The sequence below is a fragment of the Palaemon carinicauda genome, chromosome 20 (assembly GCF_036898095.1).
Source record: "Palaemon carinicauda isolate YSFRI2023 chromosome 20, ASM3689809v2, whole genome shotgun sequence".
NCBI classification, from domain to species: Eukaryota; Metazoa; Arthropoda; class Malacostraca; order Decapoda; family Palaemonidae; genus Palaemon; species Palaemon carinicauda.
Genome location: NC_090744.1, coordinates 121,880,989 through 121,908,842, shown reverse-complemented (window position 1 = coordinate 121,908,842; position 27,854 = coordinate 121,880,989). Strand labels below are relative to the sequence as shown.

Genomic DNA, 27,854 nt, shown 5'->3' with positions numbered 1-27,854 from the left:
TTACACTACCGGTTGCTGTTGAAGGAACATTGGACCAGAAATACGTCTTGATTCCGACATTTTTGATAATCAAAAGTTACTCATTTTTCCCCAAAGGTTGGTACCGTTAATTCAGATACCAGGTCATGTATATTGAAGTGTCTTCCGAGTTATTTTCAAGTAAAAAGTGCAAAGTTATGTAAGTGTAGTGTTGGTAGGCCTACTCCGTTTGAGTCGCCATAGGCCAAGGCATTTTACCAATGGTGTAACTTTGTTCAAAACTTATCTACGGCGCAGATGCAAGGTTAATTTCAATGAATATTTGTTTTATTAGGCTATAGAATTTTTAATCTTTTTAAGACTTCTTCAATTATGTGTTTTCCCTTCTGTCTTGGTGAAATTATATTTTGTTTTCGGATTATGAAACGAAATTTTGACAACTAGGATATTGAAGTATTTGACCAAATCTCCGTTAATTGTATGGTACCTATAACTTGAAAAAAAAATTGACAGGCCATGTCTATATTATTTATCCTATTTAAGTTATATGTCACCTTGATTAAACTCGAGTTGCTTGGCCTTTTGAATATTTAAATTTTTTTCCTTCCATTATGTGACGATAACAATTGTTTATGGGTAGTAGGTTGGCCAGGGCACCAGCCACCCGTTGAGATACTACCGCTAGAGAGTTATGGGGTCTTTTGACTGGCCAGACAGTACTACATTGGATCCTCCTCTCTGGTTACGGTTCATTTTCCCTTTGCCTACATACACACTGAATAGTCTGGCATATTCTTTACATATTCTCCTCTATCCTCATACACCTGACAACACAGATTACCAAACAATTCTTCACCACCCAAGGGGTTACTGCACTGTAATTGTTCAGTGCCACTTTCCTCTTGGTAAGGGTAGAAGAGACTCTTTAGCTATGGTAAGCAGCTCTTCTAGGAGAAGGACACTCCAAAATCAAACCACTGTTCTCTAGTCTTGGGTAGTGCCATAGCCTCTGTACCATGGCCTTTCACTGTCTTGGGTTAGAGTTCTCTTGCTTGAGGGTACACTCGAGCACACTCTCCTATCTTATTTCTCTTCCTCTTGTTTTGTTAAAGTTTTTATAGTTTTTATAGGAGATATTTATTGTTGTTACTCTTCTTAGAATATTTTATTTTCCTTTTTTCCTTTCCGCACTGAGCTATTTTCCCTGTTGGAGCCCCTGGGCTTATAGCATACTGCTTTTCCAACTAGGGTTGTAGCTTAGTAATTAATAATAATAATAATAATAATAATAATAAAACTTATTTTTTTTCTTGCCATTACCCTATTAAACTAAGTAGGTGATCGAATAATATTTGTGATGGACTATATTTTTCAAATCTGATAATTCTGGTATTTGGTGATTGTGTACATCTAATTGTCACAGGTTGGGTCATTTTCCAGATCCCTGAAAATATTAGAATAGGTATAAATCATTTAGGTAGCCCAAACACCCCAATAGGGCTTAAGTATGACATCAAAATTCCCAAATTATGGGGGACCCTGGTGGGAAGTCGGGATTGTAGGGTAAAGTAGAACCCTTCTTAAATACAGTGCACTAATAAGGAAAGGAAGAGGGCAATAAATCTTGTCACAGTCTTGACATAATTTATTGCTCATAATGTAGTATTAAGAAAACATGCAGTGTATATGAACACAGAACAATAAGGATGTCTTAGCACCAGGTCCTGACTTAGCTAACCTGAACTCTCCCACTTAGAGTAGAGAAAATGTAAAGTGAATCAAGTTTAATGGGTGCATCCTAACATGGCCTTCCATAATGTACTGTATAGCCTACAATGCTATATACTTCAACCAAAATCTTGGTCCATTTATATATTTGAAGACAACCCTTTCATAGCAATACTGCACAATGCTACCTTTTATGAAAAGACAAAAAGGGAGCTGCCTCGTATGTTTAAACAGATTCTATTCCTTCCGCTACCTAAAAGTTACTAGAATGTGTGCAAACCTTAACCTAATCTAGGGTGCTGAATTCTTACCTAGCTAGACTAAAGGCAGGTTTACACTGTCGAACGCAGTTTGACAGACAAGTCATGGAAGTGATGTTTGAACATGTCAACAGGATACTGTATTTGGTTGTCAAACATGTTCGTCGAGCGGTTCAAAGAAAGTCCTTTCTCTCCTGACTTTTTAGGAGAGGGCTTCATTGTCCACAAACCTTATGCATTTGTGACTGACTCCACCTCTTCGAACCATTTGACAAGCAGGCTCAACAAACGTTCGACCATGTAGACACCTTCCTTCCCACCTCATGTGACTTAATTTTTCCAGGAGATAAAACAAAATTATCAGGATATATCCCACCTTGACATATATTTAAATTATTGAGCTATATTGTAGCTTAACCTACTAAACACATTCCTGTTCAAAACAGAACTCTAACAGCTATCGAAGTTTTACTGTACATTGCTAAAGTTATACAGCTTTGCTTGTCAATAAATAAGGCACAATTAACAGATATACAATATAACACTTGGTAACTATATAATTGTTTAATATGTTGTATATACTGGATTTGTAAGAAGTTGCAGATTGCTGTCTGTTTCTGCATATTTTGTTCTAGATTTAAGGAGGCAACAGAATAATAATAACTTGTATATAATAGACAAATGTGAAAAGAATTGTATTCCCAATCTTTTTATTTTATAAATCTCTGGTGTAAAATTGTGCCTTGCCTGGTGTAAAATTGTGCCTTACCTGTGCTATTGTCATATGGGTTTAGGACCTTTTAATGTGGTAGAATTATAGAACACCACGGGGCAACATTTTGAATAGGCAAAACAGCTTTTCCTACAGTAAATAGTGTGTTTTCAAGGAATTTGACCTTTATTTCCATTGCAAATAGGCCGTTCGATCGTTGTGGACCCCCCCCCCCACTTCCCAACGGACAAAGGTGGGAACCTGAGACTTTGGTTGTGTGAAGACCGGACAAAACGTTATTATAACACTTTTGAGATTTGTAAAAGGCCACAGAACCTAAGAAACCCACCTAACCTAACTTGGTAGTTCTCAGGTCACAGACCTAGCCGGGGGGGGGGGGGGGCAAGCTTCCGGACCCCCTTTCCCAGGTCATAGACCTAGCCAGGGGCCCCTTTCGCAGGTCACCTACCTTCCTAGGTCACATATCAAGTCAGAGGGCTTCCAGACCCCCCTTCCCAGGTCACAAACTAAAGGTAAATCACAAATAAATCCTTACATTATGATAAAGTAAACCCCAAATAAATCCTTACTATAATTGCAGCTGGGACAGTAACCTTTAAAGGATAACACAATGAGCTTTTGAATAATTATGCACTACACCAGCAGCCATTACACTTTGTTACGTTGGGCTCCATAAGGCACACTCAACACGTAACCCATCTACAAAGGAACTGAGGAGTAGTCGTAAGAAAACTGGGTGTGTCACAGAACTGCCTACGTCACACTCAAGCATACGTACCGTACAGGCCCAAATATGGTAAACTTTCTCATATGGTAGGCAAAGGGAGGAGGAGCTACTTACAAATGAACAAACAGGAGGAATTCCATTGGTAGAAAGAAAGTGTAAGTATGGCTTTGTGCCCAGGAAGTATAAAGCCGTTATTGCACAACAAGCTATGCACAAACGTACGAAGAGGAGCAGATACCTCTGACTTGTAAAATTAAACTGAAGAGTGAAATAAATATTTCAGGTGAAGAGTATCCCCATATTTTGTGTTTATATTATACGTCCCAGAGAATAATGTATAGAGAATAAAACGTTAGTTTTTAAATATTAAACTTAGCCGGTGAATATATAATAGCTGACGTTTCGGACGGCTCGACAGAAAAACACAAAAACTCGCGAGCGATCGCCAAGAAGGTTGCGGGTGTGCCCACCAGCGCCAACTATCGGCCAGATACTCGCTGTTGACCTGGAGTTTTTCGTCATTCTTGGTGAAGTACTTCTTTTTGGTTTTGAGCTTTCGCAGTGCAGGTGTTTTTATCTTCAATTAAAACTCTTGAACTCTTTTTTGGATAGATTTTATTGTTGATGACTTTGGATTGTTTTTGGATTTTCTTTGACTTTTCAAAATGGCTGACCCTTCTCCAATTCCTAAATTTCGTAAATGTAATGCTAGGGATTGTAACAAACGTCTTCCAAAGGCCTCTCTCGACCCACATACCGTGTGTTCTAATTGCCGGGGTAAAACCTGTCAATTAGGAGATCGGTGTGATGAGTGCGTGGTACTTTCGGAATTCGACTGGCTAGAGTTTGATAAGTATTCTCGTAAGCTAGAGAGAGATAGGGTGAGGAGAAGTTCCTCTAGATCATTAGAATTTTCCTCCTCCCATGCCCCTGAACCTAATCCTTCCCCAGTAGTAGTTGTGCCTGAACCCTCTACTAGCACTCATGAACCATCAATGCGGGATATGTTGCGTGCCATTCAAGCGTTGGGCGAGAGAGTTGAATCTTTGGCTACGGACCGTAATCAACTCATGGCGGATGTAAAAGTGTTAAAGTGTCAGAGTGCCACATTAGAAAATCGTGGGGATAAAGTGATTAGTGCGCAAAGTGTTATCAGTGTTGCGACCGAGGGTTCGTCTGTTCGTGCTTGTCGTTCGCCTAGTCCGAGACCTCTTGCAAGCTCCCATGCACCAGGGAGAAGTAATGTCGTAGGACTTATGGGGACGAGAGGCTTTAACCAACAAACAGACGTTCCCTCTGTGGTTTCGGGCGTGTCTCGTCAAGACCGCCCCTACCATAAGACGAGCGAGGCGGTTTTCTCCTCGTCATCCGAAGGCTTCTCGCGTAAGAAACCGTGGAGCAAGGTTTCGAGACCCTTAAAGCGGAAGTCAGTCCCTTCAGGACAGGTCCAGCGTCCTGGTTGTAGCCATTGGGACAGCTCTGACCCTGTGCAGTCATCGGAAGACTGCTCGCCGCCTAAACAGAAGCGTAACACGGGCTCCGAGAGTCTTAGTTTAGGCAATGTTTTGCAGTCACAGACGTTACCATCGTCTCGACCCGTACCCACTCCCGTTGATCCTAAATGGGTTGTCCTGCAGGATATGCAGAATAAGCTTGCCTCCCTTATGGAGGAGTATACTGCTGAGCAGGTTCACGATGATCCTCGCCGTTACGCTGATCGAGATCCTGGCCGTCAGCCGCCCAAACGAGCCTTTGCTCGTCCTGTTGACGTTGACATTACAAAGTCACGTCAGTCACGTGACTTAGAGCCTCACTCGATGCAGTCCCGTGTTGACTTTCAGCCGCTTGTGGACGTTCAGCCGCTGCCGCATGCTCGTGTTGACGTTCAGGACGTTCGCCAACCAGCTAAGTTGACTTGTTTTGACGTTGAGCGTCAAGCACCGCAGTCTAGAGTTGTTTTAACTGCTCAATCTAGGCAGTCAAGGCAGTCTCGAGTTGACGTCGAGCGTCCTCCCGCTCCTGTTGTTGTTGCTAGTCAGTCCGTTAAGCAGTTACATGACGTAGCGTCTTGGACTGCTACTGATGCTCCTTTGCGTGTGGACTCTGCTTGTCAAGCATTGCCACCAAGGCAGGTCTCTCCCTTGCTTGAGACTCATCAGTTGTCGGACGAGGTTCCTTCAGATGAGGACGTTGCTGATCCTCCTCCTAATGATAATCCTTTGGACGTTTTATCTGATGTAGAAGAACCTAAGGCTGTACAACCTTCGATGGATTTTAAGAAAATCATGATGATTTTCAAGGATCTTTTCCCAGATCATTTTGTTACTGTTGCTCCTCGTTCACCTCCGTCTGAGTTTGCGCTAGGCTTAGCTGCTACCAAGCCTGCCTTTACTAAGCTAGTGCTTTCTCGCTCTTCTAAGAGGGCTTTACGTCTTCTAGGCGACTGGTTGGTTACCAGGAGGAGTTTGGGGAAGACGGCCTTTGCCTTCCCACCTTTTAAGCTAGCTTCTAGATCGAGCGTCTGGTATGACACGGGAGAAGTTCTCGGCTTGGGAGTCCCTGCCTCTGCCCAGGGTGACTTCTCAAGCCTCGTAGACTCTCCCCGTCGCCTAGCCATGAGACGCTCGAAAATTTGTTGGTCCTCCTCGGACCTTGACCATCTCCTTAAAGGCGTATACAGGGCCTTTGAAGTTTTTAACTTTCTAGATTGGTCTTTAGGAGCATTAAGTAGGAAGATCTCGTCTGCTGACCAAGATGTATCCTTACTTATTGTCTTGTATGGACAAAGCCATCCGCGATGGCTCCAATGAGCTCGCCTCCACCTTTACGTCGGGAGTCTTGAAGAAGAGAGAAACCCTTTGCTCTTTCCTTTCAGCAGGAGTTACTCCCTGTCAAAGATCGGAACTGCTCTTTGCTCCCTTATCAGCTGCCTTGTTTCCACAACAGCTGATTAAGGACATTGCTGCTTCGCTTGTGCAGAAGGACACACATGACCTGATGGCTTCTGCTTGCAAGGGAGCTCCTTCTTCATCCTTTGTTGTGAGACCCAGAATCGAGACTCTTGCGTCTAGGTTTATCCCGCCCTTTCGTGGCAGAGCTCCCAGCAGGGGAGGCTCTCGTGCCGAGGGAAAGAGAGGTAAGAGGAGAGGAGCCAAGTCCTCCCGTGGCAGAGTCTGACTGCCCACGTCCTCAGACAGCGGTAGGGGCCAGACTGAACAACTTCTGGCAGGCCTGGGAGAAGAGGGGTGCAGACCAAGAGTCTGTTCTGTTGCTCAAGGAGGGATACAAAATACCTTTTGTACGCAGACCTCCTCTAGTAACAGTTCCCATAGACCTCTCTTCCAGGTATCGAGAGGAGTCAAAGAGACAAGCTCTACATCACGAAGTGTGTCTGTTGCTAGAGAAGGGAGCGGTGGTGAAAGTCTCGGACCTTCAATCACCGGGGTTTTACAACCGTCTCTTCCTAGTCCCAAAGCATACAGGAGGTTGGAGGCCAGTGCTAGACGTCAGTGCGCTCAACGTTTTTGTTACGAAAACAAAATTTACGATGGAGACCACGAAGTCCGTCTTAGCAGCGGTCAGAGAGGGAGACTGGATGGTCTCTCTCGACCTGCGAGATGCGTACTTCCACATTCCTATACACCCGGATTCCCAACCGTTTCTGAGGTTTGTTTACAGGAATGTGGTGTACCAGTTTCGAGCACTGTGCTTCGGCCTCAGTCCTGCTCCTCTCGTGTTTACGAGGCTCATGAGGAATGTGGCAAAATTCCTTCATTTATCGCGAATTCGAGCCTCCCTGTACTTGGACGACTGGCTTCTCAGAGCATCGTCCAGTCATCGCTGTCTGCAGGATCTACACTGGACGTTGGGTCTGGCAAAGGAGTTGGGACTTTTGGTCAACTTAGAAAAGTCCCAACTGATTCCATCCCAGACGATTCTCTATTTGGGGATGGAGATTCGCAGTCTAGTTTTTCGGGCTTTTCCGTCTGCCACCCGAATAGAACAAGCCCTGCTCAAAGTCCGACTCATGCTGAAAAGAGAACGTTGTTCAGTAAGAAGTTTGATGAGTCTCGTAGGGACTCTGTCATCCCTGGAGCAGTTTGTCTCGCTAGGGAGATTTCACCTTCGCCCTCTCCAGTTCCATCTAGACTCTCACTGGAACAAGAGCAAGACTTTAGAGGCCGTTTCAATCCCGGTCTCCGAACCAGTAAAAGCATGCCTGAACTGGTGGGACAGCAACATCAGTCTGAGAGAGGGTCTGTCCCTAGCAGTCAAGAACCCAAACCACGTGTTGTTCTCAGACGCGTCGGATTTGGGTTGGGGTGCGACTCTGGACGGTCGGGAATGCTCGGGTCTTTGGACCTCAGTTCAGAAGAGCATGCACATCAACGGCAAGGAGCTATTAGCAGTCCACTTGGCCTTGATGAATTTCGAGAGCATTCTTCGAAACAAAGTGGTAGAGGTCAAATCAGACAACACCACAGCTTTGGCATACATCTCCAAGCAAGGAGGCACTCACTCCCACACGCTGTACGTGATCGCAAGGGACCTCCTCATATGGTCAAAAAATCGAGGCATCTCCCTGTTGACAAGATTCATCCAGGGGGACTTGAACGTCTTGGCAGACTGTCTCAGTCGGAGAGGTCAGGTGATCCCCACGGAATGGACCCTCCACAAGGACGTGTGCAAGAGTCTTTGGGCGACTTGGGGTCAACCCACCATAGACCTCTTTGCCACCTCGTTGACCAAAAGGCTCCCTATCTATTGCTCGCCAGTCCCAGATCCGGAGGCGATCTACATAGACGCGTTTCTACTGGACTGGTCTCACCTGGACTTGTATGCATTCCCACCATTCAAGATAGTCAACAAGGTACTGCAGATGTTCGCCTCTCACGAAGGGACAAGGTTGACGTTGGTTGCTCCCCTCTGGCCCGCGAGAGAGTAGTTCACAGAGGTACTTCAATGGCTGGTAGACATTCCAAGGAGTCTTCCTCTAAGGGTAGATCTCTTACGACAGCCCCACGTAAAGGATCTTCATCAAAGCCTCCCCGCGCTTCGTCTGACTGCCTTCAGACTATCGAAAGACTCTCAAGAGCTTGAGGCTTTTCGAAGGAGGCAGCCAGAGCGATTGCGAGAGCTAGGAGAGCTTCTACCATCAAAGTATACCAGTCGAAGTGGGAAGTCTTTCGAGACTGGTGCAAGTCAGCATCTGTGTCCTCTTCCAGTACCTCTGTAGCCCAAATCGCAGATTTTCTCTTACATCTGAGAAATGTTCGCTCCCTCTCAGCACCCACTATTAAGGGCTACAGGAGCATGTTGGCTTCGGTCTTTCGACATAGAGGCTTAGATCTTTCCAATAATAAAGATCTCCAAGATCTCCTTAAGTCTTTCGAGACCTCTAAGGAACGTCGTATGGCAACTCCTGGATGGAACTTAGACGTGGTCCTAAGGTTCCTCATGTCAGACAGGTTTGAGCCATTACATTCAGCCTCCCTGAAGGATCTCACCCTCAAGACACTTTTCTTAGTGTGCTTGGCTTCGGCTAAAAGGGTCAGTGAGATTCATGCCTTCAGTAAGAACATCGGCTTTTCCACAGATAAAGCCACATGTTCACTTCAGCTTGGTTTCCTGGCCAAAAAATGAACTGCCTTCTCGTCCTTGGCCTAAGTCATTTGATATACCTTGCCTGTCAGAGATCGTAGGCAACGAACTTGAAAGAGTACTGTGTCCAGTTAGAGCTCTTAAGTTCTACTTAGCTCGTACTAAGTCCTTACGAGGTGGATCTGAGGCCTTATGGTGCTCAGTTAAGAAGCCATCATTACCTATGTCAAAGAATGCTTTGTCATATTTTATCAGATTTTTAATCCGAGAGGCTCATTCTCACTTGAGTGAAAAAGACCGTTGCTTGCTTAAGGTTAAGACGCACGAAGTAAGAGCTATAGCAACTTCCGTGGCCTTTAAGCAAAATAGATCTCTGCAAAGTATTATGGACGCGACCTTTTGGAGAAGCAAGTCGGTATTCGCGTCATTTTACTTAAAAGATATCCAGACTCTTTATGAGGACTGCTACACACTGGGTCCATTCGTTGCAGCGAGTGCAGTAGTGGGTGAGGGTTCTACCACTACATTCCCTTAATTCCAATATCCTTTTAATCTGTCTCTTGAAATGTTTTTAATCTTGTTTTTGGGTTGTACGGAAGGCTAAGAAGCCTTTCGCATCCTGGTTGATTTGGCGGGTGGTCAAATGTCATTTCTTGAAAGCGCCCAGATTAGGGGTTTGATGAGGTCCTGTTGTATGGGTTGCCGCCCTTGATACTTCAGCTCCTGGGAGTCTTTCAGCATCCTAAGAGGATGGCTGGGCTTCGCGAGGAAAGCAGACTAACAAGGCAGAGTAATCGTCAAAGTCAGCTTCCTTACCAGGTACCTATATTTATTTGGGTTTTGTTATAATATAACTGTCAAAAACTCTAAGCATATACGCCGTAAACTGTATTAATACTGGTCTCTACCCACCACCATGGGTGTGAATCAGCTATTATATATTCACCGGCTAAGTTTAATATTTAAAAATGATATTTTGATTATAAAATAAATTTTTGAATATACTTACCCGGTGAATATATAAATTAAAGGCCCCCCCTTCCTCCCCGATAGAGACCCAGCGGGATGAGAAGAACTGGAGCTGTTTACATGTATATGCGGTATCTGGCCGATAGTTGGCGCTGGTGGGCACACCCGCAACCTTCATGGCGATCGCTCGCGAGTTTTTGTGTTTTTCTGTCGAGCCGTCCGAGACGTCAGCTATTATATATTCACCGGGTAAGTATATTCAAAAATTTATTTTATAATCAAAATATCATTTTACCACTATTTATTGATTTGCCAGTAAATTTTCTCCACCCAAAATCCCCAGTTCCCACTTTGGGCCCCCCATTACCGTAGGATATATTAGGGTATATCTTTTAATTATTAATTGTTCCGTAACTGGAATCCAAACCACGCTATTTATCAGGGGTTTTACTTTCGGCGGAGCTGAAATGACGAGCCATTAAAATTTAGCGAGGGTTAACTACCCACACCACTAGTTAGCGGGGGTAGGGGGGATAGCTTGCTACCACTCGCGTTCACACACTTGTGATTTCGTCACTCTACTTTTGGCTCGGATCGAGAGCGGTTGTTTCCTCTCTCCCTCCTCGCCTATTCTGGACTGCCATTAATTTTTGTCTTTTAACTTTATATTTGTATATATATGAAAACATTCTTCATGTTTATGTATATATTTGTATAGAAATGTGATAAGTTTCCTTGTCAGTGTTTGTGCTGTGTGTGTGATACATATACGACAACGACACTTGCATACATTAGCAAGGCCAGCACAGTTCATCTTCGTGGGGAACGACCTCTCCCTCTCTGGTCCTTCGGTCTTCCTGTCGGCATATAACCGTTAACTTGGCCGCCGCAGGGGAATCGTCATTACCTGGACCCCCTTCATTCAACTATTGTCTTCGCCTTTTCCTTTTTTCTACGGGAAACATGGATTTCTGAGCGAAGGGAATGTGGCCTCTTAAAGATTGACTACGTTCTTTCTCTTCTCGAGGTCGTTCACCTTTACAACATCAGTGTACTATTGGGGAAGCTCCTTTCCCTTGCGCAGGTTAGGTTGCTCTTCCGATTGTTTGTCTCAATTATTTTTAGTGAAAATATAATTGTATTTTAACTTTTCAGCTTTTCTGCGTGGGGAACACTTCCCTTCGAAGGATCAGTGGTTCTCACTATTTGTGAATATTTTTAGCTGATTTAAATAATTGTAATTCTGTTTTTATTACAGTTACTCCTCTCCCCCCTTCTCCCGTGGATGTCGACTGGGGAAGGAAGGGCGCAATACTTAATTTTGTTGTTCCCTCGAGGTTCCTCCCTAGGGAATTTCTGTTAAATAATTATTTTTTCCCAGTTAACTATGCAGTTTTTCTTCGTTCGACTAAGAGTGCCGATGAAGCAGAGCTGTTCTGTTAATGCGTGAGGAATCTGCTGTCACTGCCGTCCCTCAGAGGACGTCGTCATGGGCGTCATCCCTTCTCTTAGAAGTACTCCCGTGACAACATGACTAGCACTTCAGATCATCTTAGAACGCTAAAGGAGGTTCGCCTCCAGGGGTTGGACAACTTCCCTCCCGAGGAAAGTTTCCCCCCAGGTATGAGGTTGTTTCTCCCTTCAGAGGGAGAACTTCCCACATCTTAATAAATTCGTCTCCGACTGCTGTTGCTGCCTTCGCCCAGACTTGTTTCTCTTCCTTCAGGGGCGGAGCACGGTCTTGGCAAGTCTCTTCTACGAAATGGTTACCTCTCTCGTTCGCGAGAGAGGCCACTCCTAGAGACTCCTCTTCGGAGGATCGCTACCATTAAAGGCCAGCTTGCTGATCCACCGGCCCTCAATGGACGTGTTCTAGTCTCTTCTACGAAGTGTTCACCTCTCTCGTGCGTGAGAGAGGCTATTCATAGAGACTCCTCTTCGGAGGATCGCTACTGTTAAAGGTCAGCTTGCTGATCCACCTGCCCTCAATGGGCGCCATCATGGGCGCCTTCTAGTCTCTTCTACGAAGTATTCATCTCTCTCATTCGCGAGAGAGGCCACTCTTCGGAGGATCAAGCAGACTTACCAGCGCAAAGTTCCTGATCGTCCTGCCAGCTGACCTACCGATATACCAGCGCAAACTTGCGCCGCAACGTAATCCTTTGATCTTCGGTCCTGGACTCTTAACGCGGACCTTTTTACGGTCCCCATCGGTGGATGCTTGCCCTTCCAAAGGGCACATCGCAGTTCCTGATCGTCCTGCCAGCTGACCTACCGATCTACCAGCGCAACCTTGCGCTTCAACGTAGTCCTTTGGACTTTGATCCTGGACTCTTAACGCGGACCTTTTTACGGTCCCCATCAGTGGATGCTCGCCCTTCCAAAGGGCACATCTCAGTTCCTAATTATCCTGCCAACCTACTATCGCTACCTTCGCGCGTGTGCCAACAGTCTCGTGCGTGCGCGCACGCCCTCCGACAGTCTTGCGCACGTGTGCCGATGATCTTACGTGCGCGGGCGCCGATGGTCTCACGCGCGCGCCAATAGTCTTCCGCCGCCAACAGTCTTGCACGTGCGATCTTCAGTGCGCGGGCGCTGATTGTCTCTAGCGCGCATGCCAATACTCTTGCGCGCGCGCCAACAGTCTTCCACACGCGCACGCCAACAGTCTTCCACACGCGCACGCCAACAGTCTTCCGCACGCGCACGCCAACAATCTTCCGCGCGCGCACACCGCCTTTCTTCCGCGCACACACACCGCCTTTCTTCCGCGCGCACACCGCCTTTCTTCCGCGCACGAGCGCCACCAGTCTTCCGCGCTCATGAGCGCGCCAACAGTCTACCACGTACGTGCGCCGATGGCCTTCTGCGCGTGTGTGCGCCGACAGTATTCCACGCGCGAGAGCCAATGGTCTCCCGCGTGAGTGCCCGATGGCCTTCTGCGCACGCGCGCCAATGCATTTGCGCTCCAATTATCTTGCACGCACGCAACCTTCCGCGCACGCCGACGGTCATCTGCGCGCGGGCGCCGATGGTCTTCCGCACACGCTCGCCAGCAGTCTCCACGTAGTACTCACGCACGTGCCAATGCACCCGCCCTTGCACAACCAGTCACACGCTTTGGCGCATTCTAGGGAGAATGCACAAAAATACACAGTGCCTTACTGCATGCCAGCGCTCTTCCGCACTTTCCTGCGCCCTCCTGCGCAGTTACGGTCTCAGATCCAATGCGCCAGCTTTTGCCAAAGAGTCAGTTCTTGCAGATCCAATGCACCAGCTCTTGTCTAAGAGCCAGCGCTTGCCTTCTCTCCAGGCAAATTGAGCACAAGCATCATCCTGTGTGCCATCGTTCCAGTACTCTCCTACACACTCGTGCAATAGGCAGTAAAAACGATTAAAAATTTTTGGACAGGTCACCATTGCCCCATTCCTCCCCACAGACACATAAACATTGCCACCGGGAAAGAGGAATAAGGCTTCACAGAAGGATTCAAGATCCTGAGGATTCCATCCTACAATGGGAATCAAAACGGGGAATCCTTGGTCCCTGTCTCTTCTGAAGTTCTTTTTTCCTTGACAGACCCCCGTCAGCAGACAGGAAAGCATTAATATTCTGATCTCTAGATCACTGTTTGCTGATGGCTAGTTCACAGTTTACTGATCGCTAGGTCGCCGATCACCAGATTGCCAATTGCTAGCTCAATGCTGATCTCTGACCTCTAGTCCCTCCAATGACTAACGATCTCCAATTGCTAGCGTTTTCAATCATCGATTGCTAGTCAATAACCAGTCATCAGCTTGCTGATCACTAGATTACCGATGGGCAGCTCATCTTTCATCAATCTTTGAACTCGGCTCGCTGATCTCTGACCAGCCCATCTTCAGCTTGCTTATCTCTGACCAACCAGGGCGCACCATAATCAGCTTGCTGATCTCTAACTCACCATCGGCTCACAGACCACCGATTCATTGGTCATCGGCAATTTGCCAGCAGTTCGTGACTCGAACTTATTAGTCAACCTCTTCCTGTAGTTTCCTAGATCAGAAGGTATACAACATACTTCTCGCTACTGGCCGTTTGCCATCACACTAAAGTGATCGGCAAACGTTCGACAACCCTCATCAACGGCTTGTCGACAGGGAACTACTTACGAGCACTCTCCAACTGCACAGTAACCACGATACCCAACGGTTAACCATTGAATATCATAAGCCAGATTGATTCTTTTCTTAGGAATAGCATTAATCCCATCAGGGCGCATGGTAAGGATAAGCGTTGCCTTCCTTCTGTTAGTTAAAGGAATTCTCTCTTAGAGAGGAATTCTTACACAGGGTATCGCCCCTGATCCTTTATGACACGAATCAAGACTCCAGGGTTGATAATCTTCCATGCTGTCCCTTTGAGTCAATGTCCACACCATGTTGGAGTTCAAGCAAGGGCTAAGACCTCAGGTCTTCATTTGCACACTGGCCCTAAAGGACACTTACTCTCAGGTCCAAACCATCCATCTAGGAAGGTTGGAAGATTCAGTCTAGACTAACAAGACACACCAGTTCAAGGCACTGTGTTTCGGTCTTCCCACTACACCCATCCTGTTTTCACAGGATCGGCTTCTGTCTCCTCTGTCTCGGGACGACTGACTGACCTTAGCAGACTTAGTGGCAACCTTGCATTAACACCGGAACTTCTGAAGTCTTTTTACCAAGATCCAGTGATCAGGGTAAACCTACGGAAGTCTTCCCTACTTCCCTCTCAGGACACTGGTGTATCTGGAAAGGATTCTAGACACCAATCTCCACAAAACCTTCTCGAAACGAGAACAACTCTCATTCCAAGAGACTTGAGTCAGAAAAAGAAGAGAGGAGGGACCATAGTGCTGCACCACACGACCTCAGCCCTCTGGACAGAGCCTGAAAGTACCTTCACTTAAATCTCTTAAGAGGTGAAGGCCAACTTTCCGGTCCTTCAGCAGCCTCATCGGTTCCTAACTGACCACTCAGTGATGTGATGGACGAAACATCACACACCACAGAGACTCACATCGACAAGCAAGAAGGAACTTGCTCGTAGCCTCTTCCCATCTAACAGTATAAACACTAAGATGGGCCAAAGTCCGTTCGGTACCACTATCAGCCCGCATCATTCCAGACTGGAAGAACGTGCTCGCTGACAATCTGTGCACAGCATCTCGGATAAGGTATACCGAATGGTCTTTGGATCGCCATGTAGCCGACAAAGTCCCGACTTTACGAGGTCCTCCAACTAGGGGTCTGTTCGCACCACTCCTGAATCTCAGGCTGCCGTTACTCCTCAGCCCTAGACCCCAAGGCTCTCTGACAACAACGGTGGGTACAACAATGACGTTTACGTCTCGTCCCTGTTTTATCTGGAGAAGGGCACTCAAGAAGGCTAGAACATTGGTCAACCTCTCAAGGACTCACCTAGCTCCGCTATGGCATTATGTAGAACGGTATCCAAACCTTTTTCAGCTCCTGATAGTCTCTCCAACAGAACCCTCTCCACATCACAGACAACCCACTACGACACCAACCACAAGCTATAGCTTTGCTATGATTGTATGCCTGGAGACTACCTGTTTGCGAAAAGGTTGTCTAGATATCTGAGGAATTCCTCAGCATCAGTCTATCAGGCAGTATAACGTCTTGTGTGGTTGGTGTCATGTGAAAGTCTCTCTCTTCACTTGATACCTCGATTCCAGCAATAGTGGAATCCTTGAGTATATACAAGAAGAAAAGACCCCCTATTTAGTTCTGCAGGTAAAGATGATCACTCAACCTTGATCCTTCACCTTCAAACTGAAAGAAAGTGACAGCCTCTCATCGATAGACTTTTCCTAACTCATACGGACTTACAACTTGCCTTTCCCCAGTCAGAATTGAGACCTTCCTCTCGGAACATGGTTCAAATTCTCCAATCCCTAAAGGGACCTCCTTATGTTCCACTTCACCAGGCAACAATTTTTTTCCTGATTTAAGAACACAATGTTCCTACACACTCGTACAGCAACCATACGAGTCAAGGAACTTCGTGGTCTCTCTTTTGACATTGCCCATTATTGAGAAGGGCGAAAGACATTGTTCAGTTTTGTCGCTGAGTATGTCGCCAGACAGTCTCTCCAGAGGTGACAGATCCTACACAAATCTAAATTCGGTAATGGATGATCCAGATCATCTGTTACTGTACCCAGGGTAAGCTATGAGACTTTACTTAAAGAAAATGGCAACAGCCCACCCGGGTCCCTTTTCTTGTCATCAGCACTGGAAGAGACTAGAGGAGGATCACCGAAACATCATCTCGACATGACGACTCACAGTGTCAGAGGCATAACTATGCCCCTGGTCCTTCTGCAGTTTCCTAGGCCAGAAGGTATACAACATACTTCTCGCTCTTGGCCGTTCGCCATCACACTAAAGTGATCGGCAAACGTTCGACAACCCTCATCAACGGCTTGTCGACAGGGAACTACTCGCGAGCACTCTCCAACTGCACGGTAACCACAATACCCAATGGTTAACCATTGAATATCATAAGCCAGATTGATTCTTTTCTTAGGAATAGCATCAATCCCATCAGGGCGCATGGTAAGGATAAGCGTTGCCTTCCTTTTGTTAGTTCAAGGAATTCACTCTTAGAGAAGAATTCTTACACTGGGTATCGCCCCTGATCCTTTACGACCCGAATCACGACTCCAGCATTGACAATCTTCCATGCAAAAGGATCCGCAAGGAGCTGTCCCTTTGGGTCAATGTCCACACCATGTTGGAGTTCGAACAAGGGCTAAGACCTCAGGTCTTCATTTGCACACTGGACCTACCGGACACTTACTCCCAGGTCCAAACCATCCATCTAGGAAAGTTGGAAGATTCATTCTAGACAAACAAGAAACACCAGTTCAAGGCACTGTGTTTTGGTCTTTCCACTACACCCTTCCTGTTCTCACAGGATCGGCTTCTGTCTCCTCTTGTCTCGGGACGACTGACTGACCTTAGCAGACTCAGTGGCAACCTTGCATTAACACCGGAACTTCTGAAAGCTTTTTACCAAGATCCAGTGATCAGGGTAAACTTACGGAAGTCTTCCCTACTTCCCTCTCAGAAGACTGGTGTATCTGGAAAGGATTCTAGACACCAATCTCCACAAAACCTTCTCGAAACGAGAACGACTCCTATTCCAAGAGACGAGTTGGAAAAAGAAGAGAGGAGGGACCATAGTGCTTCACCACACGACCTCAGGCCTCTGGACAGAGCCTGAAAGTACCTTCACTTAAATCTCTTAAGAGGTGAAGACCAACTTTCCGGTCCTTCAGCAGCCTCATCGGTTCCTAACTGACCACTCAGTGATGTGATGAACGACACACCACACACCACATAGAGACTCGCATCGACAAGCAAGAAGGAACTTGCTCGTAGCCTCTTCCCATCTAACAGTATAAACACTAAAATGGGCTAAAGTCTGTTCGGTACCACTATCAGCCCGCTTCATTCCAGACTAGAAGAACGTGCTCGCCGACAATATGTGCACAGCATCTCGGATAAGGTATACCGAATGGTCTTTGGATCGCCATGTAGCCGACAAAGTCCCGACTTTACGAGGTCCTCCAACTAGGGGTCTGTTCGCACCACTCCTGAATCTCAGGCTGCCGTTACTCCTCAGCCCTAGACCCCAAGGATCTCTGGCAACAACTGTGGGTACAACAATGACGTTTACGTCTCGTCCCTGTTTTATCTGGAGAAGGGCACTCAAGAAGGCTAGAACATCGGTCAACCTCTCAAGGACTCTCTTAGCTCCGCTATGGCATTATGCAGAACGGTATCCAAACCTTTTTCAGCTCCTGATAGTCTCTCCAGCATAACCCTCTCCACTTCACAGACAACCCACTTCGACACCAACCACAAGCTATAGCTTTGCTATGATTGTACGCCTGGAGACTACCTGTTTGCGAAAAGGTTTTCTAAATATCAGAGGAATTCCTCAGCATCAGTCTACCAGGCAATATAAAGTCTTTTGTGGTTGGTGTCATGTGAAAGTGTGTCTTCACTCGATACCTCTATTCCAGCAATAGCGGAATCCTTGAGTATATACAAGAGGAAAAGACCCCCTATTCAGTTCCGACAGGTAAAGATGATCACTCAACCTTGATCCTTCGCCTTCAAACTGAAAGAAAGTGACAGCCTCTTATCGATAGACTTTTCCTAACTCATACGGACTTACAACTTGCCTTTCCCCAGTCAGAATTGAGACCTTCCTCTCGGAACATGGTTCAAATTCTCCGATCCCTAAAGGGACCTCCTTATGTTCCACTTTACCAGGCAACAAATTTTTTCCTGATTTAAGAACACAATGTTCCTACACACTCGGACAGCAACCATACAAGTCAAGGAACTTCGTGGTCTCTCTTTTGTCATCGCCCATTATTGAGAAGGGCGAAAGACAATGTTCAGTTTCGTCCCTGAGTATGTCTCCAGAGGTGACGGATCCTACACAAGTCTAAACACGGTAACGGACGATTCAGATCATCTGTTACTGTACCCAGGGTAAGGTATGAGACTTTACCTAAAGAAAACGGAAACAGCCCGCGCTGGTCCCTTTTCTTGTCATCTGCACTGGGATAGACTAGAGGAGGATCACCGAAAATCATCTCGACATGACGACTCGGTGTCAGAGGCATAGCTATGCCCCTGGTCCTTCTTAGCAGATTACTTGAGATGCAGGTTTTACAAGAAAGGATGTGAATGCTCTAGGTGACTTTCACAACCTTTCTCCTGCAAGATGTGACCCACAGGAACTCGATACGATCTCTATCGGTCCGCTGGTGGCTCCACACCAGCTGGTTGTACACCTCAAGCTCCCTATTGGACAAGTAGCAGAAGGTTGAGGGCACTGTTACCCGGTTTTAGTCCGCGTGAATGAAAAGATTTGACTGGCTCTTATTTTCTTCATCCTACCCTCTCGTGGGGAAAGCAGCATCCTGGGTTCTCTGCATAAGCTGACCTCAAACCACTGCAGGTAAACCATGCTCCCTTGTGTACCTAGTATTAAGCTAATACTGTTGCATCCCCTTACCCTGGCGAGGTGGTATTGGGAAGTCTTGGTTACATCAAGTTTTTCCTACATAGACTCGGAATAACTTTACCTAGACAGTCACATTTCTGCATGTCTCAACACACAGCTTGCGTAGTCCGCGGACCTTGCGTAGCAAAGTTTAGCAAGGACAGGGGCTCCTTATTTTTTAGTACTAACATACTCATATAAGGAGCCCCCGGGCAAAGCCAAAAGCCAGATTGGCAGGGACGTCCACCCTTCACAATGGGTGAGTCACCCCTAATAAATAGCTTGGTTTGTATTCCAGTTACGGAACAAATGACAAATTCGTAGATAATTAGTATTTTTCCTAACTATACAAACCTTAGCTATTTATACAAACTTACCCGCCATCCCTATCCCCCTTGAAGTCCTACCTCCAAGCAAAGTGACTAAATCACAGGTGTGTGAACGAGAGTGGTAGCAAGCTACCCCTCCCTACCCCGCTAACTAGCGGCGTGGGTAGTTAACCCTCGCTAAATTTTAATGGCTTGTCATTTCAGCTCCGCCGAAAGTATAACCCCTAATAAATAGCTAAGGTTTGTATACTTAGGAAAAATACAAATTATCTACGAATTTGTCATTTTGCAATGGAAATAAATTTCATTATGGATGAAAATAGGAGTTTTTATAGACATAACCCTATTTCTTTATTAGTAAAGCTTTTCCCGTGTTGTTCTATAATTAATACCTTTGGTTCACCCACATATTTACTAACTGACCTTTTGAATTAAATGAAACTTCCAAAGGTTTTATACTACACATATTAGAATTTTTTTAACCATTTTTTATAGCCTGTGGAGGTAGTTAATGGCTGCTCTATTTGTAGAATGTGCTTGAATGGAAAAATGTATTAATATAAGGTCCTTTTCGTTTACTCACGGGCCGCTACATTTGCATAAGTGCTATTGGGGGAATATGAAGTTTATAATGACAATTAAGTGTGATAGGCAGTGCATGATTATTTTTTAGTATTGTTCTTAGAAAAAGTCTGTCAATAGGTTAATTGATATTTTCTAAACTAAACTTATGATAGTTAACCCATTAATACTACTGAATAGGCAACAGTGCTTTTTGAGAGATCCTTTTTTAGATAATTATAATAGCAAAAAAGTCATGTTCAATTCAATTATATGATTATAGAAAACTGTGGGAGAATTTGAAAATATATATTCTAATGTTTTCTTTTATCTTTTATCTCAGGTGCATCTTAAGCAATGCTCTTCAATAACAGCATAGAATCAATAAAACCCAACTAGGTGCAATAACTGGAGTTTCAAAGGTAAGGTTCATGAAGAGAATTGTTTGTTTGATTTGAATGGTATTATAAAAAGTGGCGGCTTGCTATTAGATCGAGGTCAATATGACTTTTAAGTAAATTAAAATTGGATGAGATCTCTTATGCCTTCTGAGGATTATAGATTGTCAATTGATTACATTACGATGGATTAGTACTTTTCTGGATAATAATGTTGATAGATTTTTAATGGATTGCATTAGGATATGTGAGATTAATATTGCATAAGGTTCAATTTCGATGATAATTTTATTATCATTTATTGAATGCAAAATTTAATTTTTAGATTTGTTGGATTTTCTTTTGTCTGTACTGTACTGCATTGACAATTGTTAGTATGACTAATTCTAGATTTTAAACGATGTAGGGAGTTGAAATTTTTCAATGCTTTTGTCAGAAGACTAATGTAGTAGCCTACACTATTTGATTAATAATGAATTAAGGGTGGATTTCATTGCCAATAGATGGGATAGAATTGGATTTCCAATTTGATCCGACACTACATACAAATCCTTTCGCTCTTCGCTATGGATAAATTATCCGGCTTGCTGGGAAACTATCCATAAACTTTTATGCAAGGTATAACACTCCACGGCTAGTTAGCGATGGAAGACTAGCTACTCTGCTCACACTCACCGAGTGTATTACATCGCCTTTTGTTTTTGGTTAGGAGGAGGACATGTGTTGTCTCTTTCCACTGCTAAGAAGGAACCTGGCTGTAAATTTTACCATAAAGTTAATAGGCGATGGAAGAATAAGTCCGAAAGGGATTTGCCTCCCTCTGGGTTTCCCCATGGCCAAAGTACTCACGACTTTTTATCCTCCGACACCTCCTTCCCTTCCCGTGGCCTCTGCTCGATCTGTCTTCTTATGAGGATGAACAAGCAAAAGTGTTGATCATTGATCCCTGGATATTCCTAATTTTTGGAGGGCTTGGCTGCTTCCCGTAGCAAAGCGGCAGTACTCATGGGGCCGGGGGGGGGGGGGGGGTTGTTAGTCTTTCTTGCCTTCCTTGGGGCTTTTGGGTCTCCCCGCTAAGGAACAGTTCAAGTAGCTGATTCATGGGACACAGTGGAAGCACACCTCTACCTCTGCTGGGATCTGCCTGGTCTTTCCCCGCTGAGCCTCTGGATGGGTTTTATCCAACAGGTCTCGGGATCAATGCTGGTGTGTTCTACACAAGTTGGCAGTAGAGCAGTTGCTGGCAGGTTCTCTCAAGAGTACCTGTTAGGCCTGTGATACTTTTCGATGGAGCAGGCTAGTTAAGATTGCTCAGCGTGCCGTGGGGAACCAGCAGCCTAAGCTTGCTCAGCATGCTGGGTTCCCTTGGCAGGAGGAACTTTGTTTTTCATCCCTGCCTCCTTTGTGGAGGCATTCTCCGCAACTCCTTGGTGGCAGAGGAGTTGCTGATAGGTTTTCCCAGAGTCCCGGCAATGCTTGCGATCCCCTCGGGGTGAGCATGTTAACTCTTCTCAATCAGTCAAGTGGGCACATTCAACGACCTGAGCTTACTCAGTGTGCTGAGTTCCCCCAGGCAGAAGAAACTCATTCGATCTGTTCCTGCAACCTGCAAGGCAGGTCGCCCTTCTTGCCAGAATGAAAGTGCCTCCAATCTTGAGGGGTATGCCCCCCATTTAAGCAGCCTTTGGATCTGTCTATGCCTTGCTCTAGCTCTTCTGTGCACCTAGATGGTGATGGCAGTCGCCGCCGCCTCATTGTCATGAGACATAACTCTTCAGGGTTATTGCCGCAGATGTCTACTCCCTAGAAGATAGAAAGTTTTTTGGAGCATCCTTATGGTGATGCCTGCCGATCGCTTGTGGTCACTGCCTCTCGCCATCATGCCCTAGGGCACAACAAGTCTCACTAGCATAATTGTTCATGGTTATTGCCTTGGTCCTCTACTCCCTATGGGATAAATAGCTCTTTGCAACTCTCACATGGTGATGCTCTCCAACTGCTTGTGGTTGCTGCTTCTTGCCTTTGCACCACTCAAGCACAAGAAATGTCATGAGAAATAACATTTTGGGGTTATGGCTGCGGATCTTTACTCTCTCTGGGATTGAGGCAGCTTGGTCTGATGTTCATGAGGAATGGCAGGGCACGTCTGCCTTGCTTGATGTCATCCAAGCACGTACGTCCTCCTGCAGATTCCCCAGTTCGCGAAGCTTGAGCTTGTGGATGAACAGATCTTTGTTGCTTGGAAGAGTCTTAACTCGCCCGCGACGGGCTGATGAGCTGCTGATGAAGATTTGGTCACTTCTGTGGCTGTGCGCTACCCAGGTACGCTCACCCAGAGAAGCAGTGGTTCGTCAGTGCGGATGAAAGTATGATCGTTTTGCCAGCTGTATGTGCACACACGCACGCTTGCGAACATGTGCACAATACTACAGTTCTTGAACAATCAATTCCTTTTGGGAAGTGACACTTCGCTTCAACCCTGATGCACTGTCCCGGAAGCGCCTCTGCTTGTTTGCTACCTTGTGGATGCACAAGCGTGTTCATGATGATAAAGCTCGTCAACGAACCCTTCCTTTGGGGCAATAATGTTGCACTTTGACGCGCACACATGCTTTTGTGCGAGCTCCTAATGCTGATGAAGGCTGTTCTCTTTGCTAATTGCATGCACTTCTTTGAGTGCATACATGCTCGTGACGAGTTGCAAGGGCTGGTTACCACTATACTGTACAGAACCTCCTGATATCCCTTTGTTCGCGTAGGACACTCTTGGATTCAGCCTACTGAAGCCATGAATCAGACATGTTTAAACCCTGTTCCAATGCATCAGTGCCACGCTTTCTCAGTTGATGGTTGTAACTCTTTGGGGAAACCAGGTTCTCTAAGCCCTTACCTCCCATAGAACCCAGGCATAGGAGGTTTGCCCTTAAGTGGGCTCCTTCATCCCATCAGGTCCTCATCAAAAGCTGCAGATCGTACTTGTAAGTATCAAGGTACTTAGTCTCTCGAGACTTGCAGATTCCAAGAGTGTTTCACCTCTGGAACAATTGGAGCTTATCTTGGTTAATCCAATCAGGAATGGAGAGATCTAAGATTGGATTTGTCTTTTCTAATTGATACCTGTCACCAGAAAGGAAGGGGTCTCATTTACAAACATTTATTGATGTTCACTGATGGAGTTGTGGCGTAACGAACTATTTGTGCTGCGCCTAGATGTTCGATCTGACCAGGAGGGCCCATGACAAGGAATTCATTCCATAAGACTGGGCTTCCTAGATTGATTTTTCTTTGGGGGATTTGGTCTGCCTGTGAAAACTTGCATCGTGGGCAGTTCTTCCCCTGAGAACGGGAGAGCATATACCTTCTAGAAAAGTAGTTTTTTTTTTTTCTGTCTGTGTTTATTGATCCATGGTTGGACTTATGCACACACCTGCCTTCCTGACAATTGTGATTTAAGATACATTTCAAACTTGTCTTTTGGTAATTGCTTGCAACCAAGAGTCTGCTAGACTGGGATCAACATGGGTAGCTCACTTTGATACTGATCCACTAGAGATATCTCGTTACTCTGGTCTTTACCAGTCTCCCAGACCTGTTAGTAATTGTGCAATTTTTCAACAAGAAGGAACATCTGTTGTTTGTTGCATAAAGTTTTTCTTAGACCACACATTTTTCATTTGATATTTTAACACGTTTAAAAGAAATTATGGTTCAATTTTAATATATTAAATGTAGCAACTGTTTATGTAGCTGGTCTATGTAATTCATTATTTATTTAGTTTAGTTGCATATCCAGGCAACATCACATACATCATTAAATGGTTTCTATTACTGATGGCTTTATATATATATATATATATATATATATATATATATATATATATATATATATATATATATATATATATAATTTATATATATATATATATATATTTATATATATATATATAATTTTAACTTATTTTTCAATCCTACTGATATCCTGATATCAATACAGAATTCTGTGAAAGATGAACAGCCAATCCATCAAGAGAAAAAAATACAAGACTAAGGCCTGATCCTATGAAGATATTCTTATTAATAATTAGGGTTTTAGAATAGATGGCTTAACCTAAGCCATGTTTGTCAATCAATTCATAGATTCATAAAAATGAACACTAGATTCTGGGAGCTTGCAATTGTGAGAAAGTCATGTCGACTCTTGCTAAAGAACCGGTTATGTAAACGCACTATGATTTGCCAGTTTGTGTATAATATGTTTAGTAATTAAATTAGGCACCGATATGTCGACCAAGGGAATAAGCCAGGATATGACAGCCAATGATAAAGGTTGATTATATGATATGTGGGTAAGGTTGAATAGATTTTTTATATATGGTAACATTGGGTAATCATTGGCAAAAGACATATTGTAGTTTTGTGTTTAGTAATGTTAGACATAACTGCAGAAAGACCAGGTTGTTAGATTTATAGTGTTATTTGAGGTATACCCTTTAGGTCAAAACAATAACCCTGAATAAACTCTTCAATTAATAAATTGATACTTGGTTAGTAAATCAGTGTATGTGTGATAAGTTTTTCTGTAGTCCAATGCATAATAAAATGTTAAATCTGGATTGGACTTATGCTGGTTCATTGATTGAAGGATAAACAGAAAATCCACTTAGATAAATGAATTAATAAGGTAGAATAGTTTAGGAAAGATCCATACTACATATAACAACATATAATGAAGTTTTAGTAAGACATTTTAATTACGAGTGGTACGTTTCATTGATAAATTTAGGAAGTTGCAGGTCATTATTTATGTTTCTAGGAGAGTAAAAACACCAATTTCATTTTTCAGTTGCACAGCAGTATACTCTTATATACTAAGCAACATTCGACACCTGAAACTTTGTGTCATAAATTCTATTTTTGCTCAGAATATATTCATACCTTGTTTATAGATATGAGTATTGTTTGTGTGTGACCAGGTGTCCTCTGTGGTGTAAGGTAGAATATTTTATTCATGAAATTATGATTTATTGAGTAGTTCTTGAAAATTGCAGTGATTAATTGAAGGATTAGGGGAGCTCCAGTTTGTCAATGAATTAACAGAGGCCAGTCATTAGATTATTCTAGTGAAGTATTCCATATTTGGGACTTAGTAGTAATACATTTTCACTTTGCAAGATATACTTCGACTGTAATATTTGATATAAATGTCATGGGGATGTCTAGTTTGCCATTATTTCTACTATTTCATATTTAATGAATTAGTGATCTATATTATAGTAATATCATTCATAATGTTTTGATAAAAATATAGTCTGGATATGGATGTGCACAATAATATATGTTAATAAGGCTGATATATCTGTACAATTAACATCATCTATTTATTTTTTTTTTCAGACTAAACTCATCAAAAGAAAAGGAAATTTATAGTCTGCTCAAAACTAGAAACTAAACTGAAAATATGAAGAGTATTAAGAGACATTTCTGATGACATCAAGAGGAAGACCAGCAACGAATTATCTGGGATTTACCACAGAAAAAAATTCTAGAGGGTTTCTGAGGAAGACAAAATTTATTCGTTTTTTATTTAAAAATGAGCACAAAATTATCACGTGTAAAGAACCCACTTTTATCAAATTTTCTAATGGTATAATATCCTTATCAGAGATATTACAGTACTACAGATTCTTCGAAATGCCCAGTTGACTATATTTTCAGATGGTTGTGTTACAATCGTCATAATATTTATATTCCAAAAGTTTAGTAGCAATGAATAACTGAAGATGAAAAAAGTAACGTTAAATTGCTTTTATAATTTTTCACCAACGATATTACCAAATTATTTTAAGTTAAAGTATTTATTCTTCTAAGCCGGAAATTTAATTATTAAAGCTATTTACTTATATTCACACTAGTAGTAAGCATTGCATTCGCTCTTAATCTTTACAAAGTCATTGCATATAAAACAAATGTTTGGTTTTTGAGTTAAAAAAAAAATTCAATACTATATTTTTCTGGTAAATCCCAAGCACTCAAAATTTTACTTGGAAATTAGGTCCAACTCACCATTTAGGAGCTTGTTTAACTTTAAAATTAAAATTCAGATGGCAATTTTCTCATTAATATTAGATAAACAAGAACAATACTTGGTTCAGTTTTCTGAAACTAGTTGGCAAATATGAGTATATTGAATGATAAGGGATTCCTGTTACCCTACCACTTTAATTAATTAGCCTTTATTATTATAAATAATGTTAAATGGATTAGTTTATATGTATTATTGTAAATTCATTTGGAAAAGGAGGAAACTGGACGTTAACAACCAATTAATTCAAGCGGGGCATGACTCGGATCCAGTGAAGGTGTATTTTCGATGTTCAAACTTATTTCATTTGTTTGTTTCACGATAGACTCCTTCAATTTAAGAAATATTTAAAAGATAATTTTATTTGCATAAATTTTGGAAGGGGAAGCTTTATATAGATTAATTTTTTTAATGTGTATCATTCAAACTATGTAGTGACGAACCTTTTGATTGTGACTTTCATGTAAAGTTTTTAGATAAAAGAAAAAAGTTTTAAGATTTTAGGTAATGAAATTTCAATATCTTTTCAAGATTAAATAAAAAACGGTCAATATTAAAAAAGATAAATGCATTTTCGAAAATTTCAATTGTTGAGAAAACGGTCTTTGAAAGTTTTTCTTTAGATTTATTGAATAGTCTTTATGTATAAGTAAGGGTTTTTAGCAGTAATTTTCTTCAACATCGGGATCATAAGGACGTAATCTTCATATTTCAGGGTTAATTACTAATTAATGGATCGTGTCTTGTGTCAAATACACACAACAATGTACTCTGCACTTGTCAAATCCGCGTATAGGGCCTACATCCAATACGTTGCTAATAGGTTAAATGTCATCTGACGTCTTGTGTATATTTTCAGCAAAGTTTGTTCTTGACCTTTTTTATTTTTGTTTCTGACACTTAATGCATCTTTTATCATAAGCATAACATAAAAATATAAACAAACATGTAAGCAAGTCGTCGGTAATTTTGTTGTCAAAGAAATAAGAACAATATTATACCAGCAAAGTTATATTCAAGTAGTCCCATATAATAGAATAGAAAACGGATAATCAGTTTTGTCTCTTCTTAGAAAATGGTAGTGTTACTGTATATGGGCTACTTGCGTAAATGTGGAATTTCTGGAAGTACTAAAGGAAAATACGTAATTTGGTCAGAAAATGTTTCCGCAAGGGACCAGACACGATTGTGTGAATTTAAATTCAAAGGCTATTCAGCAATACCAATGTTTTAATTTAGAAATCCATTTAAAACATGAATTATGGACGTACTCCTAGCCAAAATTGTAATAATCTGAATTTCCAAAATTCCATCCAGTTAGTTTGTCGCGCTCCTTAACTAGCTGTTAAATGAAATGCCAGTTTCCTCCGAGCCAATTTATATATTTCTAGAACGTATTATTTTTAGAATTGTG

At 43.3% G+C, this 27,854-nt stretch overlaps 1 long non-coding RNA gene across 1 annotated transcript; it reads left to right on the top strand.

The window, feature by feature from the left end:
* On the top strand, positions 1 to 27,854 carry LOC137614433 (uncharacterized). Its single transcript, XR_011039085.1, has 3 exons — positions 1 to 96; positions 20,304 to 20,382; positions 25,753 to 27,854. It is a non-coding gene; the product is annotated as an uncharacterized lncRNA (long non-coding RNA).